Raw genomic sequence first — 19,480 nt, 5'->3', positions numbered from 1 at the left:
GTTCAGATGTGCAGACTGGCATGTGTACAAAACGTGCATGATGTGAGAGATGAAACACCAGCCCATACTGAGCCAGTGGGCAGAAGGGGTCCTGAAAGTGCTCCTGAAAGCATCCCAATTTATGCCACTTGGCTGGGAGTACTCTGCTTAAAGAACAAGCCATTGAAAGTTTGAAAGAAATGTGGTAAATATTTTTGCTACATAGTTTCCAGTTTACACAACTCTGAAACAGTTCTCCTTTTTAAATATAGGATCTTTTGAAATTAATTATTACAAAAATAAGGATGCCCAGTAAATAGGAACACAAATCTTTAAGGGCTGCAAAATAAACTGGATTTTATCTCAGTGCCAGACTGATGCTTTTAGCTGCTTCAAATAGAAAACAAATGAGGGACCAAAGCACTTTTCTACACAATCCTTACTACCATGTTTAGGACACTGAAACAAATTATAGTACTAGCATGAGATTTACTACCTAAAATTTTCAATGCAGCTTCTTTTAATCCTGGATTTAAAAGATGCAGGGACTGAAGGAAGAATGAGAACAGCGTGAGCTTTCTGAGCCAGCTTCCCATGCTGTCCCGTCTGAGAAAAGAAGTGAGGAGCAGGGTCCAAGAGTAACATCAATGCTGTGATCTGCCACCACCTACAAAGGGTTAATGACCCTGGCTGCACTCAGCATCCATGCTGTGCCTTGCAAGAGGGCATCCTCTGGTACCTGGGAGGTGATGCTGGAGAAATAAAGCAAAGCGGAGTCTCCATCCGTCACTTTGCAAGGACACAGCAGCAGGAATCTCTGCTGAGCAGGAACACATACAACACAGTGACCTTCAACCTTCCAGTGCACATCTGTCGTCACGCACTACCCTGCCAGACTGCAGTGCACACCTTGCTTGTCAGCCACTGCACACACTGACACACCTGCGTGCAACTTGCTCTGTCATCCACCTGCACACACTGACCGAGCTGCAGTGCACACTCTGCTCTGTCATACTGCTGCTGACTGTGCCATTCCTTCATGCATCTGCAACACTGACCCTGGAGCTGCCAGTGCACACCTCTGCTCTGTCACTGCCATGAATACCTCATCACATTGTCGGAGCAATGCGACTATACTTTTTACTGACCACACAAGCATGCAGAGAGAATGAAATCCCTTTTCTCAGCTGGAAATTGGGATCTCTCCGGCCATTGGAACACTGCAGTAAGATGAGAGACAGGCAATCAACAACACATAATTAGCAGATCTACCACTTCCTCTGGATTGCCAAGGCTTGTATAAATAACGTGTAGACACTACTCCTCCTGTCTGAGGATTAAAACATGTTTTGTTTTTTAATGGTATCTACACAGCCAAGGAATGCAGCTACCATTAAAGGAACCTTCAGTGACATCAGCATGTTTCAATTAACAGAACTAGCTGGCTAATACCTGCCAGTACTTATGTCTATATTTAGATTTATTTGATAGTTGCAGTAAAATTAATGAGTGAACACATACTGAGAGTGTTTCCAGGATTTGGACCCAACTGCTGAGGAAAAACAGGACCTCGACTAAATTCCTTTTCCTGTTAGCTTCAATCTGGCCACATCCCAAAACTTTTTGGGATTTAAATAATTTACACTCAGCCAGTCAAAATGTTCCTGTACCCTCCACACAGACTCTTCCACAAGAATTTCAATGGGGAATTAAAATACACCACTCCTGCCTCTGACAGCAGCAAACATTTCAGAGTAAGCACAAGGCAAAGATGAAAATTACAGTGGGAGGCAATCACACTCATTTGCCAATGTAACCGAGAACTCTACAGTCCTTTTCTAAGTGTAATGAATTTGCAAATATTAAGATTCATGTGATCACTTCACCTCAGCTTAATTACTCTCCCAAGAGAATACCATATGCATAAGCAGCACCAGCTGTAATCCCTGATTCACAGTTTAAACACTTATGCAAGATCATCTTCTGCGAGAGAGCAGGAAAGCCCGCATTACAGACGGCAGAATTATAGGAAGCAGGGAAGGTGACAACTCGAGGTTTGCCAACCCTGGAATTACACTGAATGCTTTTAACTTGAACTCCTCCTGGAGCACAGCCAAGGATCTGGTATCAGGGGATGCTTTAGAGCAACATATTCCGCATGCAAAAGTGCCAAGAGAATATGTTAGGGAAATTAAATCGTTCTGTTCCACTCCTCAGCACTCATGGAAGCCCGGGCAGAGGCTGGTAATTAGCTCATTTACATGAGCTCTGTGCTGAAGAGTATTTAAAGGAATTCCAGCAGTACAGTGATGCAGGGGCAGGACAGCGTGGCCCGACTGCCATCCCTGTGGCTGGGGCAAGACATGCCACTTTTAGCTGCACGAGGACGGGCAGTGGGACGGCTGGAAATAGCTCCATCTCTGCAATCTGACAGTTCAATATGTAATTTCCTCACAAAGAGTCTCATCAGTGTCCCATTGAAGCGGACTGCAGAGCTGGATCAGGAGAGGCAAGGAATGCAGCCCTCAGTCCAACGGCCTGTAGGAAAGCAGGGATCACTCCTGGTTTATCCACTGGGACCAGCCCAGGCAGCAGGGCAGGCAAAGCTTTCAGTGCCACGGGGCAGCACCGGGGCTCGGGGGATGCTGAGAGGGCATTTCCTGCAACAGGTGGATGTTATCTATACAGGTTTTCAGATAGCACAGGTCAGGGCTTTATTTTGAAATAACCCTTCCACACGTGTATGGTGTTTTATCTTCCCAAACTCCAATTCTCCAGTTTTAAGCCATCCCATTCCAAGATTTGCCACTATAAAAACGTGGCAAGATTTGAGGCACAATGAACCATATTTAACAGGGATAACAAGTTAAACCTGCACATTCCTCTGCTTTACACCACTAATCATCTGCCCATGGCTCTGCAGTCACTATGGTACATTATCTCTCTATAATCTCATCAATTTTGTATAGGAAACATGCATTGGAGAATTAATGCCCTTTATGATGATACAGCTTCATATCCTGCTAATGAAACACCAACCCAAAAGCTGTTTTCAAAGCTCCACAAATATTACATCTAATCTACTATACAAACATCTATCTTGGAACCCTGACAACAAGGAACTAACTTTTAATGCTTTCATAACATTTGCAAGTTGGAAAAGAAAAAAAAAAAAAAGAAATGTTATGAGTCAACAGGATCCTCCTCTTTATGGAAATTAAATGCCAAAAGCAAATATGGAATTCCCTCATGTGGCCCTGTTGTTTTCTTCAGTTTTCCCATACAGTTTTAAAAAAAAAAAGCCTACATAGGGACTTTAAATAAATAAAAAAAAAACATGCACTGCAGACAGAAAAAAAGCTATATATTTCTACCAGCTTTTAAAGTTCCAGATTTTATGGATAAAGTTCACTTATAGTACAGCACCTTAGGTGAGACAAGCTTAATTACAAGTTATTAATCACCCAGTAACTAAATGAGAAGAGCTGAAAAGAAAAGCAGATAAGCTTTGGACACAGAGCCATGGTCTTAGGACTGACACAGAAATAGCAAAGTTGAAGCTAGAGATTTTTTTCCCCCTTGATCTTCTGATCTTTCTGACAACATTTGCAGCCACCCCCCACAGTCCCAGGGAAGAGAGAAGCAATTCTCCAGAGCATCAAAACCAGATGCACACAAGAATGTTCTGGCTTAGCTGCTGGGACTCCTCTGTGATTAACCAGCAATCCAACTCGTGGAAAACTAATTTCCAGTCATTATTATTAAGCAGCACGAGGTAAGGCAGCTCTTTTCTCCTCTTCTGCAGCTTTGTGTGCATAAGCCCCTGGTGCTCTCCCCCCAGACATCTCCCTCTCCAGAGACCTTTCTGTCTGCATATGGAGCACCTTCAAGGCCCTTAACATGGAGAGAATTATAGCAGTCACTTTTTTACTAACTTTGGGGGTTTTTCCCATGCAGAAGCAAATGTAAAGAAACAAAACCTAAAGTTTCCAGTTGGCTTACCACCTCTAAAATAGTTTTTCTTTAGTTTATTGGGGAGAGAAGTCCCTCTTGTTAATGTTATGGAGACTTATCTAACACTCTTTTGTCTCTAACGTGTGTTTCACAGAGGTGCGTCCAGCTTCCCAGTGGTTCCACAGACTGCCAGCTACACAAAAAGCTTCTGGATCACTTCCCTAAATTCCTCCCATGTCACAACCAGGACAATGTCCCTGCAGTGAAAAACTGAAGTGATGAGCCCCACACGGTGACACATCCACCAGCAGAAGTGTCAGCCTTCATTCCTAGTCCAGTTATTCCTTCCAGCCAAGATGTGACACAGCTACAGTCTCACGGCAAGTGGTCTGATTCTCCTTTGTAGTTTGTGCATCTCCCTTTCCATTCTGGGGGAAAGAGAAATCAGAGGCACCATCGCAGGGTTTGTTCAGTGTGACCTGGGCACAGGGTTCCCTCTCTTTTCTTCTCTCTCTGCCCAAGATCAGCTGCTCCCAACAGTGGTTGGTGCCTCCCACAAGTGAAGAGCCCACAGGTGGGCCTGTACCCACAAAAGGCTCTTTCATTCCCAAAACCACTGGCACAACGGGCAAAGAGAAGGGGTGACAGGTCAGCAGAAGATAAGGAGGTAGAAGCAGACATCTGACTGCTCTTTTTTCTACAGCAAAGTACGAAACCCCCCAGCAATATTAAGAAAGATGTTATGCACTGCTGCAAGCTCATGATTCTTATCTCTGTGTTTGTCAGGCCGTTACTTTCTATTTGGTTAAGTAAACTTTGTATTTGGTCAAGTAAACTCAGCATACCAAAACATTGCCAAACATGGTTAGAAAGTAACAGAACCCAGTCAAAAGGCATTGTTTGAAGGGAGAAATTTAGATGGATGGCAGGATACTTGCATACAACACATCAATCAATTATGCAACCATGTGCATGACTCAGTAGATGTGAAAGATTATTCTCCTGAAGGAATGTGCTTAAAAACATATGGAACAATAATATTTCTCACTAACTTCCCTCTACTCTCAGCTCTCTGTGTCCATTTAACAAACACAAAGGTACCACAGCACTGCTATGGACTGCAGAACACTTCATTAAGCCCTAATCTCTCCCAGGAAACAGCAAGAGCAGGATCACAGCCTGCAGTTGTTACACCCAGGCCTCACTTCCCACACTCAGTGACTCCTGCTATCCGTGTATGAAACTTGCTAACCTGCTATGCCCAGACCTGCAGAAACACTCTGTTGCTTCATAGGACATAATCCCATAACAAAGATTCCCCTTTTCTGAAACCAAGCAAAGCACAAGAGCTGCCACCCTCCAGGAGATCACCAAGCACTGAGAGCAGCATTACTGCAGGACAGTCACACAGGGGCAGGTCACTGGCACAGGGCTACATCTGCAAACTGGCCCAATATTAAGACTTCAAAAGAATTTCACTCCTTTTCAGGCTCATGATGAAGTGTGTGAACTTTCAAGTGCCCAGCACCCAGTGAGAACAAACAGTCCTGTTTGTATCACTTGTACAGCAATTGGCCATTTCTCTGAGGACATTATCAAAAGCTGTTCCAGCTTTGTTCTTTTCAACAGCCTTGCTGCCTAATGGCACCAAACATTTCCTGCAAAATAAAGATAGGCTTACTTAGCTTTTCAAAATAATCAATTTGCAGAACTGGGGCAGGGAACATGTGGGATGTATTAACTTGTCCTGATTTTCAGGAGGAGCTGTCAGTCCTTTATCAGAGTAGGCCATTCTCTTGCTGCAAAAGCTTTGCATTTCAGGAATTCAGAAACTGGCCTGGGGGAAAAAAGAACTCCTTTCCTGCTGAACTCAGACATGAAAGGATCCGAGCTCAGAGGTGCCTTGCTTTCTAAAAAAACCCCAAAGTTCTCTGAAATGTGAGTACATTCTGATAACTTGTGCAAGTCAGAAAAGCGAGTTTTCATAGTCTGGCATTCCCTCTATACAAAAGCTGTTTCTGTTACAATTACAGTTAAGAAACAAGAGCCAAGTTTGCTGACTGAAGCACAGTAGATGCTCCAGAAAAGGCTGCTTTCTGCTTAATCTCCTGACAAAGCCAGGGGATGCAGAGACTTGACATTGTTTACCATCATTACTCTTCTTCTGACTGTTCTTCAATAAACAAGAGCTCCTTTCTACAGGCAGCTGCTTCTACAGAGGCACCAAGAGCTTTAGTCCTAAAACTGAATTCAACTTATGCAGAAAAATCTTTAAACTTTTGCCCTCCATTTACCTTATTTTGAAAAAGTCTTTATTCCCTCACACTCTGCCAAATTCAAGTACTGCTTCTTGGCCTCTATTTTGGCAAACATCTTGTGAGGATCCCTTAAACAATGAATAGCAAAACCACAGTTGTGAACTAAAACACACACCAGGTAATAACAGGGAAGCAGCAGTGCTTGCAGAGCCTGCTTCCCAGTCAGGAATTGCTGCAAAGCTGTGGAATTTCAGTGGCATCCTGTTGTCATCTTACTGCAGGGGTGCCATGCTGTTGTCTCCTTATCACAAGAGTTCCATACCTGCTTGGTGTTCCTCATGAGCAGCTCCTCAGAGCACCACCTCTTTCTCCTTCACACAGCAGCCACCTGACTCCAGCTCCCTTCTCACCACCACCCCACTCATTTATAGCATCATCTTCTCACTGGTTACACCTGTGGCCTGTTAAAGTCAGGCCTGCTCCTAATCTCTGCTAATTGGCCCAGCTGCAACTCATTAGGGGTGAGATTACTTTCTGCACTACCTTTATTTTCTTATATTCTATCCTCCTACAGTATCCAGGCACCTTTGGGTCTCCTAACACTATTCCTAGCACTGCAACAGCCCTGTGCAAACACACAATGCCTTCATTATTAACACATCCAGGTCCTTGGGTAGCAATCTCTCTGCAGTGGAGTTTTAGTCTCTATAAAACTGCAAGTAATGGTAACAATTTTCAAACTCCTAAGGGCCAAAGTTTAGCTTTAAATTATGCCTCTGTTAACCTTCTGTATTTTCCTGCTTTGCCAGTTCCCCACTGTATTCCCCCTGCTGTCCTTTGTGGCAGCTCCTACATTTCAGAAAACTCAGCAGAGCTGTAACTTATTCCAGTTTTCATACTCATCCACTGCAAATACCCTCACAAGCAAACCTGGGCATCCCCCTTAAGGCAAGTGAGAGCAGACAGAAAATGCCAGGGTTGAATAAAGCAGCACAAGGAAGCCTACAACATGCAGGTGAGGACAGCAGCAGGAGCTGTAGCAGGCTGTGCACAAGCAGCCCTGAAACCATCCCTGACACCACACTGCAAGCACGGCTTCAGCTCACACTCAGCACAAATCACAGCAAACTGCAACCCATTGAGAAAACGGGGCTCTGCTGCTCTGTGAGTTTACAAAAATGCAAACTACAACATTACAGCCTTGTTTTCCAGCAATCTGCACTCAGATGTTGCTCCTGTGACATCATGAATCTCCATGGAAACCTCAGAATAACTGTTGGCCTGAAATAGGTTCTGTCATCCCAGATCAACTCAGAATTAGTCCAGCAGAAGATCCCGTATCTCGTTTTTTTGGCTGTACATTCTTACCAGCACAGCTGAAGAGTTACAATTCCTGCAGCCACTCTGAAATAGAGCTTTCATTCCTAACAATCAGAACATACATAAAGTGAACTATTTTTCCAGCTGAGGCTGAGATACAGAGATTCAAAGATTACCTAACTTCTAGAATAAGATATAGACTTGAAAAAAACCCCAAATGATGTGTCTATGTGGAATTTTACAAGATGATTAAAGCTAGGAGAGCAGGCTCCAAAAATTCCTCTAGATCTCTGCACAGCATTATCCCCTACAAGAAGGGAGCAGGGCAAAGCCAAGAGATTTTTCTGAAGGTATTGATTAAAATTTCCTTTTGAGAGAAAGTGTCTATTTTAAATGTCTGTTTCAAGTGGAGCACAACCAGATGGGTCATGTTGGGTTTTTCTTTCTCCTTCTCCACACCAGCAAGCCACTCTCTGTGATTATTGTCCCCAGCACGGGGTCAGCAAAGTTCCTCAGAGATGTTCCACCCAGCTAACAGGTCCTCTGCAAATGGGTTTTGAGCTGAGTTGAACTCAGAGAGTCACTAAATGTCAGGAAAGCTGTTTGCTTGGCAAGAAGCCCTGTGCACAAATTGGTTCTACAAGGAAAACATGCTGCCTGGCTGTCTACAAATGCAGAACATGTTATACAGACATATAAATAATCTGGCTTCTCGTAGACCAAAACTAAGGAAGTAACCTGGAAATAGGGAATTTGAGACTTGCACAGTTGTGTCACACTGCACTAAAACTGGCATTATTGAATACAATTTGCTCATTGCTATCAATTTCTAGAGCTAATTAGCAAATTGCTGTATAAATTTTTCTGAGATGCAAGAAATAAAGAGGCAAAAGAAAACAAGGGGGGGAATTAAAATAGTACATGAAGATTTGTACCTATTCATTTTCAACAGTATTGAAAAGAGTTGCCTCCACCTAGAGCTGCAAGAACTTAAGATATTTCCAGAAAAATAAAAGAAAAAAAAAAAGGAAAAAAAATCTTCAATTCCTCAGATCTGATCTTCCCAACTTTTAACTCTTGCGTGTCATTCCATGATCACAGTTTATTGTGGCAGAAACCTTCTTTTATTGCATATTTGTCCACTTTCAAAGCTAATAAAGTCCTGGGGCTCTCTGTATGGCTGGGTTATTTTAGCTACTGCTGTCCTATGGTAGAACAAATTTCTTAGCATGGGGTTGCTGACAGTCTCACCAGCTTCAGTAACACCGCTGATGGCAAATACCACCCAGGTACACTGTTGAGGCTGGGGTTTTTGTTTGATTGCATGTTTTATCTCAGCAGCATAGAGATGTGTGCTAGGCAGAACTGACTGAGTAATTATTGATACCATCTACACTGAATTTAAGAGTTCATTAGTTAATGAGTTAGCTGCTAAGTGAATCTCCAGAGGTCCACAGTGCAGAGAAGTCCCCATCAGCTCCTAGGGGGATACAAACACCTCCTGGACTGGCCCTTCAGGCAGTACCTGAGTATTCAAAGCCAACACTGATGTGGACCCTTCTCCAAGCAGCAGGCAGAATCAGCAAGGCAGCTGTGTGAGGTTAAGATTTCACCAAGGGGGCATGCTGGTTACTGAAGTCCTGGGAAAGAGGATTGATGACTGAACTCCAACCCATCTGAGCCCAAAGCCGTGCCAGCCCCACAAGCACGTGGCACAGCAGGCTCTCACTGTGGGGCACAAAGCACACTCCCTGTTCTGTGCCACTGCTCACTGCAGGGAGGGAGCCAGCAGGATGCCAACAGGCAGAGCCTGATCCATCAGGAGGGGGAGCAAATGCTTGCCATCTTTAGCTCCCCCTGCGAGCCCCTTGTAGCCCGGTGTGTGCTGTGCCTGCTCTCGCTGGCTGGATATGGAACAGCACCTGCAGTCTGGGTTACTGCCTCAAAAGGAGGGCAGGCAACAAACACTGCATTTTAACTCTTGGAGAAGCAGCCAAAGACTCTTCTAGCAATGGCAGCCACGAGGTGAGCCCAGGGGACCAGACCAAGCATGTAATTACACTGTTAGTTGTCAGAATATTCTTCTGCAGTTTGCTTCTCAGGAGCTTGGAGCCATAAGCAGCATTTTGGTGTTAAATGCTTTTCTTGGTGTGGTCTCACTGTATCTTCAACTATGTTAAATTCATAAGAGCAAGCTGTAAATAACAGGAAACCAAGCTGACAGATAGCTAATCTAATGTGCTAACCCTGACTAAAATTCCAGCCCTGGAAGCCAGGCAGGGGTGTCCAAGGAGAGACAGCAGGATTGCTGCCCACGCCTGTCTCTCTGCATTTCCTTCCAGGTCTCCACTTTTATGATGGCCTCAGAACTTTGGAATCACTGTGCAACATGAGAACACAAAACCTTCCAACCACACAAGAATGACTCAGTAAATTAGCTTAGAGCTAAAGCAATAAATTGCTGCTTGTGGGGGATTTTTCTCCCTAATTCTGAAAGTCTGGCTCACCTTCCTTTTCTCTGGCTCCTGCCTCTAGGAGTAAGTTATGAAGCCCTAATAGTCCTGCTGCTTGCATGAAGGGGAAATTGCTTGGTTCTTTCTCCCCAAAGAGGCTTTTATGAAACATTCAGACTTCACCAGCTCAGCAAACAGAATACAAAACACTGCCCGTAGCAGAGAACATCAAGGTATAAAATACTTGAAGAACAAAATGAAAAGGCAAGTAATTTCTTTTTTTAAAACTGATGTTAGGTTTCACAAAGGGGGTCCTCAAGTTTTTGTAGAAGACAGGATGTCCTGGTTGCTTCTGTTATTCATCTTCTCCACAATAAAGTGTCTCCTCTGGTCTTAGAACAATTAACTCTAACAAACAGAAGCAGCAGGGACAAAAAGCAAAGAAAGAAAGAAATCCACAAAAGACAGCTGAACTTCCAAGCATTTATGGAACAGACTGAGGACCAAAAGAGGCAACATCTGACAAAGGTGACATATTATCCTTGAGAGGCAAAAGCTCAGGCTGTACCAGCTGCCCGACGTTGCAAAGCAGCTCCCACTGAAGCAGCAGCAAGTATCAAAACAAGGAGTTTATTAATTGCTGTAAAGTCACGGTGTCATTTTGTTATACAAAAAGCACCAGACACAGCAGCAGCTGAAATGTTTTAAACAAAGCCCAAATTTTTTGAACTTGCTTATTAAATATGAACTCTCACTCTCAGTATTTCCAGTAAGTTCCTGTGCTGAACAGATCTCATCCACTGTGCAACCTTGTGCACATTAATTAAAATAACAAAGTTCTCTAATACCTGTTATTTCAAGGACCTCTGTTGACATCTTATCACAAAGCTCCCATGCCTTCTCGGTGATGTCTCATGGGCATCTCCTTGCAGCACTGACTCCTCCTTCCTCACAGCACAGCCACCAAACCACAGCCCTCCCCTCAGCCAGCTCACCCACTCTTTTGTAGCACTCTTCTTCTTCTTGGGCACAGCTGTGGCCTGCTAAGGGCAGGCCTGTTCCTGAGTTTGGGGGTTGGTACAGCTGCAACTCCTCAGCTGTGAGATTGCCTTCTGCACTAGTCTCCTACATTCTATCCCCCCACAACCTCAAGTACAGCTTTTACTTTCAGGACTGCTGTGAGAAAAGCTGGACTCTAAGAGAGGATCAAACAAGCCTCCAAGCTGTATATAAAATATGGGAAGTCAGCAAGGCCATCATAAGGTTTAATTACAGAAAGCAAATCACCTGATGAAGATGAGCCTTGATGGGTCACAGAACCTTGTTACAGGTCAAACAGTGAGCTCCAGTGCTGAAGTTTAGATTGGTTTAAAATTCATGTTTATCTATACTTCTTAAAGAGCACCTTAAAACTAAGTCCCAACACAAGCTAATAATTTTTGGCATTTTGAAGCTTCAATAACTGGAGACTCATTTTCTTTTAGGACACACACACACATAAGCATCCATGTGCACCAAACCACCACTGCAGCTCTGTAACACTGCAAATGCCTTCTGAACTCCAGGACAGCCTGGATGTTATTGCTCTGTCATAGCCAAATGCTTCATTGTCCACTTGGTTTCTGAGCAGCATGTATCCTCCTTGGCCTCATATGAATGCCAGAAATTACTTGTGTTGCTGTTTGTCAGTTGCCATGCTTTGTCAACTGTTTCACCCTTTGGGAATATGAAATCCACCCACAATTTCTCAGGTTTGCATTAGTTAAGTTCTGCCCAGCACTAGCTTTATTTTCAGGAAAACAGCAATATTTTTCAAGAATTCTAATCACTGGTTATAGCCAGTAACAAACAGATTCAGTTTAGGGATAGTCAGTGCCACTTGAATGACAAGCCAGGACAGAGGGGAAAGCCAAGACACAGCAATATCTGTATATATATCTGTATCTATATATATCTGGTATATCCATGGAGAATATGGAGCTGAGGATGTGAGATGAGACAGTGGGAGTGTTCTGGCCTGGAGCTAAACCCATTTGATAGATGAGCGAGGCAGTTCCAGGTAATCCCTGTACAAGGCAGTACTCCCTCCTCCCTGTCTATGTGAAGAATTTTCCGGATAGCACAGACTGCAGAGAAAAAGACTGGAACATTCTCAGCTGCCCTCTGAGACTCCCTGGGGTCATCCAGAGCCCTGGTGACACTGGCCCAGGAGATGACAGCTTTTAGGCAGACTGGCCACTAAGCAATGATTGCCACAGCTCATCACTGAACCTCACCCTCATTTCCCAGGAGAATTCAGCAGATTAGAAACCCACAAGGCACAGAGAGCCAGTAAGGAGCAAGACATCCAGAGCTGTACCTGGAGTTGTTTAGGGGAATAGTTCCTTTCCACTGGGCTTGAAAAATTGGATTTTCTGGATGAAAAACAAGTACTTTTAAGTGTGGGCCACTGACTCCAGTATTTGTTATCAACCTGAAGGCTTTGCAGCAGTTTCATCAGTTGCCAGTGTTGTGTGACACTTGTCCATGGCAACAGAGTTCAGAATTCAGTCATGAAGAAGTCTCCCATTTAGTGAGAACAAGGACTAGATGGAGCATTTTGCTGATCTTTTTGTTGGCCTGGCTTTGCCGTGACAATTCCTGAGGTTGGCATGGACCAAACCAGGGCTAGCCAAGTCCAAAGGCTTTGCTAAGGTGCACTTTGGGAAATCCTAGAGCTGCTGAGGCAGCCCTGCTGTACAGAAGCATTTCTAACTGCCTCTCCCCAGAGCTGCTCCTCATAAGCTGGTCATTGATACATCACCACCCCTGACTGTTCCTGACAAACTGAGCAGGCTCCAATTGTGGGAATAATACCCCATCTCCAAATTCCCCAAACACCAGTTTCCCAGCACAACAACCCGTGTTCCCCAAGCTTTCTCCTCAGTTATAAAGATGTTTCTTTTGAGTCCTGGCTGTCTTAAGCCACCGGATCAGGTAACAAAGACTTGAGTGGCACTCCCAGCTCCCTGACCTCCCCTCCAACACCAGCAAGTTGTTCCTGTCTACAACAGACAGGATACTCAGGCAGTGACTACACCACAGCACAAAAAATGTCTTTCCCTTTGTTCTGCAGGACAACACTGGCTCCTGATGAGGTTCACAGCCTCATTTCCACAGAAACGGTGCTAGGCTGACATTATAAAACACTGAAAGCCAATACTGCCGGGAAACACATGAGCCCTACAAACTACATACTGAAGTCTCTGATACTCCTAAAGGGTTTCAGCATACCAAGTACAGGACAATGAGTGATATCCCCATATATGTGTGTGTGCACAATTGGTCACAACAGTGGACTGGGAGTTCAAACTGATGCACTGAGAGAGGGACAGGCTCCATTAGCAGCACATTTGCAAATGGCACTCAGCTGTGATTTCTAGTTTAGGAGTGAGCAACTTACATAGGAGTTCTGTGCTGGGTGGACAATCAGGGGTCTAACTGGACTGCTGTGCTGGGAAACTCTTCCTTCTGTGAAGCAACAAAACAAGATGGTCAGTCTGAGACCTGGTGCTATCTGCTAGATCTCCCTATTGCAAAAACACCCCTCCCATGGCCCACAAAGTGCAGTACCCAGACAAACACTGCAGAACAGGATTTGGTTCTGCCACTGCTAAATCCTTCCTGGGAAATGTTCTGCACACAGAACGATGGGCTGTGGCTGGGAGTGCTGGAAGCTCTGGATGAAGCATCTCATTCCCCACTGCAGCACACCAGGACAGCTTTTAACATTCATAAAGCATCCTGAATGATTAATAATCATCACAAAGGAGCAGCTGAACAGTGCTGCCACATTTATCTCTTCCCAGAATAAATGCTAGCTGATTTTAATTGTGTTTCGTGTCTTCCTTAGACAAGCAACATAAACTTGGGAAGATTTCACTCCAGAATGAGTAACAGACAAGCTCCAGTAGCAACGGAGTGCTATCCCAGGAGTACAGCACGACAGCTACAAAGCACAAGGCTCATGATCCCCCTGCATCCATTCCCACCTGCCCTGGGGCCAGGTGCACCCTGCTGCAGCTCAGCTGTTTAGCAAGGGCATGTGGGTACCAGTGCCAGGCCATCCTGGCTGGCATTGTACCAAACACAGCCAAAGTCATTGCACACCCCAAAGAGCTCATGGGAACTGCTGCCAGAGATTCCACATCCCGAAGAGCTCATGGGAACTGCTTCCAGGGATACACTCTTAAACTGGGGCTCCTTGGAAGCACTGAGGAAACACTTCCTGCCCAAGAGCCTCAAAACTGGGCCTTGCTCACAGAAAAGGGACTTTACATGAGGCACTGAAGAAGGATAATGAGGCAGCTCATCGGGCAGCATCCTGTGCTGCAAGAGGCCACAAAAAGAGTATAAAGGTCTTGAGTGGAGAATGGGAAAAATGAACAACAAAGGGTTGTGCCCTGGACTGGTCAGGGGTGAGAGTGTGTTACTTATTAGCAAGAGAAACAGAGCAAGGGCAGCAGCAATCAGGGTAAAGAGCCCTGAAGTACAAAAGGAAAGCTGATGTTTGATGTACAAGGAGACAGGAGAGACAGAGGCTAAAACCCATGAAACTATTTCAGCTTGGTGAAGTAAGACTGCAATTAACAAGGCAAGTTTGCTACAGCCAGAAGAACATAACAATGAGATGTGTGCACAGATAAGAAGACTTTTCCAGCAGATGTTCCCCATCTGCCATGCAATCCCCTCACACAGCAGTCTTCAGCCTGCAACCCAAAGGGAGCTGAGTAACAAATAAAATTGTCACTCAGTGTCCTGGGGCTGCTCACAGCACCCACAGTAAATCACAGGCAAGCAGAAAGCAGCAGAGAAGTGTGGGGACAAACAAGGAGGACAAAGAAGGTACTGAAGTCCAAGAGTGCACAAAAGGTGAAATCAGCTGTTTGCTGTGTGTGAGTTTAGGAGAAAACTGGAGATTAAATAACACCAAGTGCACCAACAGTAGATGGAGCTGTGAGATAAGAGGAAAAAAATAACCTTTAAAGGGCTAATTAAAATAGCAATTGTGAACATGAAGGCATAAACCCTTTCTTCACCCCCCAGAGCCGAGTCTGGAGCAGTATGACAGCCATGCCATGGCAGCAGAAGGAGCTGCAGCACCTTGTCACTCTTCCCTGCCCTTAGCTAAGACAACACTGCCCACACTGGCACAGGTGGAATCCCTGCCAGCTTGCTGCCAGCCATCTGCCAAGCACCAGGCACAGGCAAACTCAAGCTGATCTAAATCTCATCAAGTGGTTGCTCCCATTCCCCACACTTTGCATTCTGCTTTACATTCTAACACCACCTGAATTTTTTTCACAGAAGCACTGACAGAAGTTGTAACCTGTTTTCTGGGTTATTTTTTTAAATGGAATTAGTTCTCAGAAGCCTGTTGATCTCTGGAAAGAACAAGCAATACTGTGAGAGAAGGGCTAAGGAACACTAGTGATGTCTAAAAAGACCTGCAAAGACAACTGGCATCACTCATTGCCATGAGGAACTCTGTAAATGGACTTCACCAACACAAGCCCCCCTCATATCCAGACTGCAAACAAAGCTGGACAACTCTGGTAACTCCAGGTGGAACTATGAATTTGACTTGAAACTTTTCTGTAAACAGGAAAAAACCCAGCCCTGGTCCTGCATTAGGCAGCATGCAGTGAGCCTGTCAAGCATCAGAACAGCTTCATCTGTCAGGGATCTAAGAACTGCTCTAGGACAGGCTTGGACACCTCATTCTTCTGGGAACATCCTCTGAAGAAGCAAGTTCAGCCTTTTCTGAAATTAAGGCACAAAAATGGAATAACTTCTAGCCTTGCTCACTGAAGTAAGATCCCAGTAACATTCCTGTGAGAACAAGCAACAAAAGGGACATTTTATATAAACTTTAATTCTTTCTTCCTCCCACAACTTCACAAGTCATCTCCAGTCACCTTTTTACAAGGAAAGAACTGGAACCTCCAATGCAATGCTGCAGATCTTTTTGGAGCAAGACCACACACATGATAAGTGACATTATCAGAGCTGTTTTTCAGAGACCTGGAAAAGAGCCTATGTCCAAAAGCTTAATGGCTGGTCTCAGCAGTCAGCCTGATAAAAGACACCATCTGCTTTTACCAGTCTTGCTGCTTAACTTAGGGGGAAAAGGGGAAAAAAAAAGAATATTTTGTATCTAAGCAGCTGATTGGCAACATTTACTAACAATTCACAAGAGGTGCCACTGAGGCCTAACCCCATCACATGGTGCTAACTGGAGTCCAGGGCCTCCTTAAGTTATCAAGTGGATGGTCAGGTGGGAATTCTGAGCATACTTACAGGATAATACATGGAAGTATATGATTAATTTTATCAACAATAACAGGCTGGAAGCCCAGGGTGAGTTTCAGATTGCAGCCACAGAAACGAGTGTACAGTCACACAGCTGGCCTGCTGCACATCAGGCAACCCATTTCTCTCAGTTTTGTGAAGCTCAGCTTTAAACCATGTTGTGCAATTTATAAATCACCACACTGAGACCTGCTGATTACACCATGCATGCAGGACAACTCATTTCCAGACACAGTGGAAACCACAGAATGGTTCTGGGGCCCTTCAGACTATTAAGATGTATGCTAATTAGTTGCTACTCGATAGTAAAGTATAGCTAAATGTAAACTACATCATGGAAGAGCTGTTGTCTATATCTAGCTGTATGTTATTTGTTATTTTAAACAATTTTACATATCACTTTGCCATTTAATACTTTGTAATTTAAAACAATTTTACATATTATCTTTCTCAAATCAGCATCACGGCAAAGCCACAAATGACACCAACAATCATGTTGGTGGCAGGGAAAAAACCAAAGTAGGGAAAAAGAGCCAAGCTACCAGTGGCAGCCAGTGCTTGCAGCGTGGCAGCTGAGCAGCAGAGGGGATGGGGCAGCACAGGAGCCATCCCCAGCCCCAGCTGAGTCTGCCCTGCTGGGCACAGAACAAACCCCTCTCACCGCTGCAGCACCAGGGACAACACTCACACATCTCTGCTCTGATTCTACCTGTCTGTGACCCAAAGCTGAAGGCAAGTTAAAAACCCACCGTGAGCAGAGGCAGAGCTGCCCCTGAGATGTCCTGATCCCTGCACTGTGCACTCAGTGACCTGGGCAGCAGAGGGACACAACCACAAAGGGCTCTGCACACGCAGCTGGCTCCTGCATGGCACTGCCACCTGCACGGCACTGCCAGGAAAAGGAGCCCCCAGGGAGGGGACAGCAAACATTTTCTGTTTGTTCTAAAAACTCAAACACTCAATTGCTCTAAGAGAACACAATAAAGGTATCATGGAGCAGGATTTAGATCTAGCAACTGCCAAAGCCAAGAATACAGAATCTCTCTGGTGCCCAGTGTGGGTAGTCAGCTGTACAGTATGCTAAAAGTTGAAATATTTTATTCTTGCTGTAGCAAAATAATATTTGTGACTGGAAGCTCTGCAGCAGCAATCCAGGCAGAGCAGTAATTTCTGCCTTAATACAAGGACTGCTGGACCATTTGGAAATAAATAAGAAGGCCAGCATTCACCTGGGGACACAGCAAACAGGGAGAGGGAAGAGCAGTACTGTGGTTCTTTTCTTGGAGAGTTGTCCTGGTAGTGCCTCTGGCCAAATCACATGGATCAATCTGTCCTAATTCTGGCAGCAGGAAGAACACATGTTCTTAGAGACATTCCTAAAAATCCCGCAGCAAAAAGAGCAGGGGAAGTGGGGGTTTGTCCATCCAAGAGCAAACACCTGCACGAGGGCCTTCAAACCATACACGTGGATCACACAAGGACTGCAGAAATTACACAGGGACTACAATTTAAGCTGACTATTGCAATTTCCCAGTGGCAAACACATTTTACAATGTCTTTATTTTCTTTTATTTTAACAGGGAAAAAAAAAAAACAACCAAAGCCTGCCTCTTTCCTTCTTTTTTCTTATGGGTTCAGTGATGAGGGTTAAGGTTTGGATTGACAAACAGAAACATGAGCACAGCTGAGGGAATAGCAAACTTAGAAAGCTACAAAAACTTTATACCCAGAGCAATACAGCAGGGACCTGCATCCTCACACTTCCGTTTCATGCAATTTGTCTTTGTCTTCACTGCTGCCTTATGTGTGCTTTAATTGCACCATGCTAACAAGCAGCTGACATTTGATGTGCTGGAATAAGGGATTAATGCTTTAAGGGATGTAAAGGCTGTGATTTCAAGCTGCTTTAGTAAGGAACATTACTGTCCACAGAGGGTTGTAAGGGAACCAGTAAAAGCCATGTCCAGATTGATGTGAGGGAGAGGGTATTCCAAATTTTGAGATGCTGTACCTCATAAGATTTTGATTGTGTTGAAATGACAGTTACACATCACTCCTCTTTCCCACAGCACTCAATCTTTGATATTATTTCCTCTGTTCAAGCTGGAATATTAAAGGAAGATTTTTAAACCCACAAAGCCATTTCACAAAGGAAAAAAATAAATCAATATATACTCATACCCCAGGCTGCAAAGACATGCAGAATGCTCTAACAGCAGCCTGTGGTTGCCACAGAAAACAAACAAAAACTTTTTGCAAAACCGGCTGTGGCAGGAACAGAGGGAAAACATAAGAAAAGCCTTTGGTCACAGCAGTGACGGGCCCATTCACCCTGGTGGCAGCCCCGGCTCCTTCCCCAGACCCCAGGAGGGATAAACCCTTCCCCTGCAATGGCTGCAGCAGCACAAGCAGCCCCAAGGGGGCTGAGCTGCCCCGTGCCCGCCTTCCCCGCGCCCAGGAGGTGCCAGCAGGGCGGTGCCAGCCCCTCCCCATGGCTGCCAAGGGAGCGGGCTCAGGGATGGCCCTCCCGGGTGCCGCACCCGCAAACCGGGAAAGGACAACACACAGGGACTGCCTGCACAGGGACCGGCCCGGAGCTCCCGGGTGGGGAACAAACACAGCCAACAGGAGCCAGGCTGCAGGCAGGGAAAATGGGGCGGGAACAGCACAGAGAAACTGAGTTATCCTTGGTGAGGGAGCAGCACAGTTCTGGGAACGATGGCAAAGAAAAAGTAACAAGGAGAAATACAGGGGTGATGATTGCAAAAACTTCCATCTTGTGTTCTTAAGCATTGAACCTGAAACCTGTCAATGGTGGCCCCAGCATGGCAATAGAATAATCAGTGACAAGTTTTTGCTGGGGACAGTTTGGCAGCATAAAAAGGCTGTGACAATATAGTCAAGGATGTCCTCACAATAATTAAATTTACATTAACTATCTGTTATTTCCTTTTTCTTCATAAAACTCTGATCAAAACAGATTTTCTCCTCCATATCTTTCCCACCACTGATATAAATGAAAAAAAAGAATAGAGTGACTCTCATTACAACGGATTTGAAGCATAATAAAGGATTCTGGAGGGTTCCATGTGTCCATTTTTGTCCTTTAAAACCACTTAAGTGATGATTTATTTAAGTCAATTTGACGTTTGTTGCTGGCCCGGT

The 19,480-nt window shown here is 44.7% G+C and overlaps 1 protein-coding gene across 7 annotated transcripts in view; it reads right to left on the bottom strand.

The window, feature by feature from the left end:
* The window catches only part of PLCB4 (phospholipase C beta 4), a 171,494-nt gene that overhangs the window by 93,877 nt on the left and 58,137 nt on the right, over positions 1–19,480 (bottom strand). For 4 of the 7 annotated variants that reach the window (XM_064709817.1, XM_064709822.1, XM_064709821.1 and 1 more), the window contains exon 3: positions 13,407–13,474. The exons of the other annotated variants lie outside the window; for them this stretch is intronic. The gene's annotated coding sequence lies outside the window, so the exon portion shown is untranslated. The remainder of the gene's footprint in view (positions 1–13,406; positions 13,475–19,480) is intronic. 7 annotated transcript variants of the gene reach the window in all.

This window comes from Zonotrichia leucophrys, chromosome 3 (assembly GCF_028769735.1).
Source record: "Zonotrichia leucophrys gambelii isolate GWCS_2022_RI chromosome 3, RI_Zleu_2.0, whole genome shotgun sequence".
Classification (NCBI taxonomy): Eukaryota; Metazoa; Chordata; class Aves; order Passeriformes; family Passerellidae; genus Zonotrichia; species Zonotrichia leucophrys.
The sequence above is the reverse complement of the archived record's forward strand: the minus strand, read 5'-3'. Positions and strand labels throughout refer to the sequence as shown.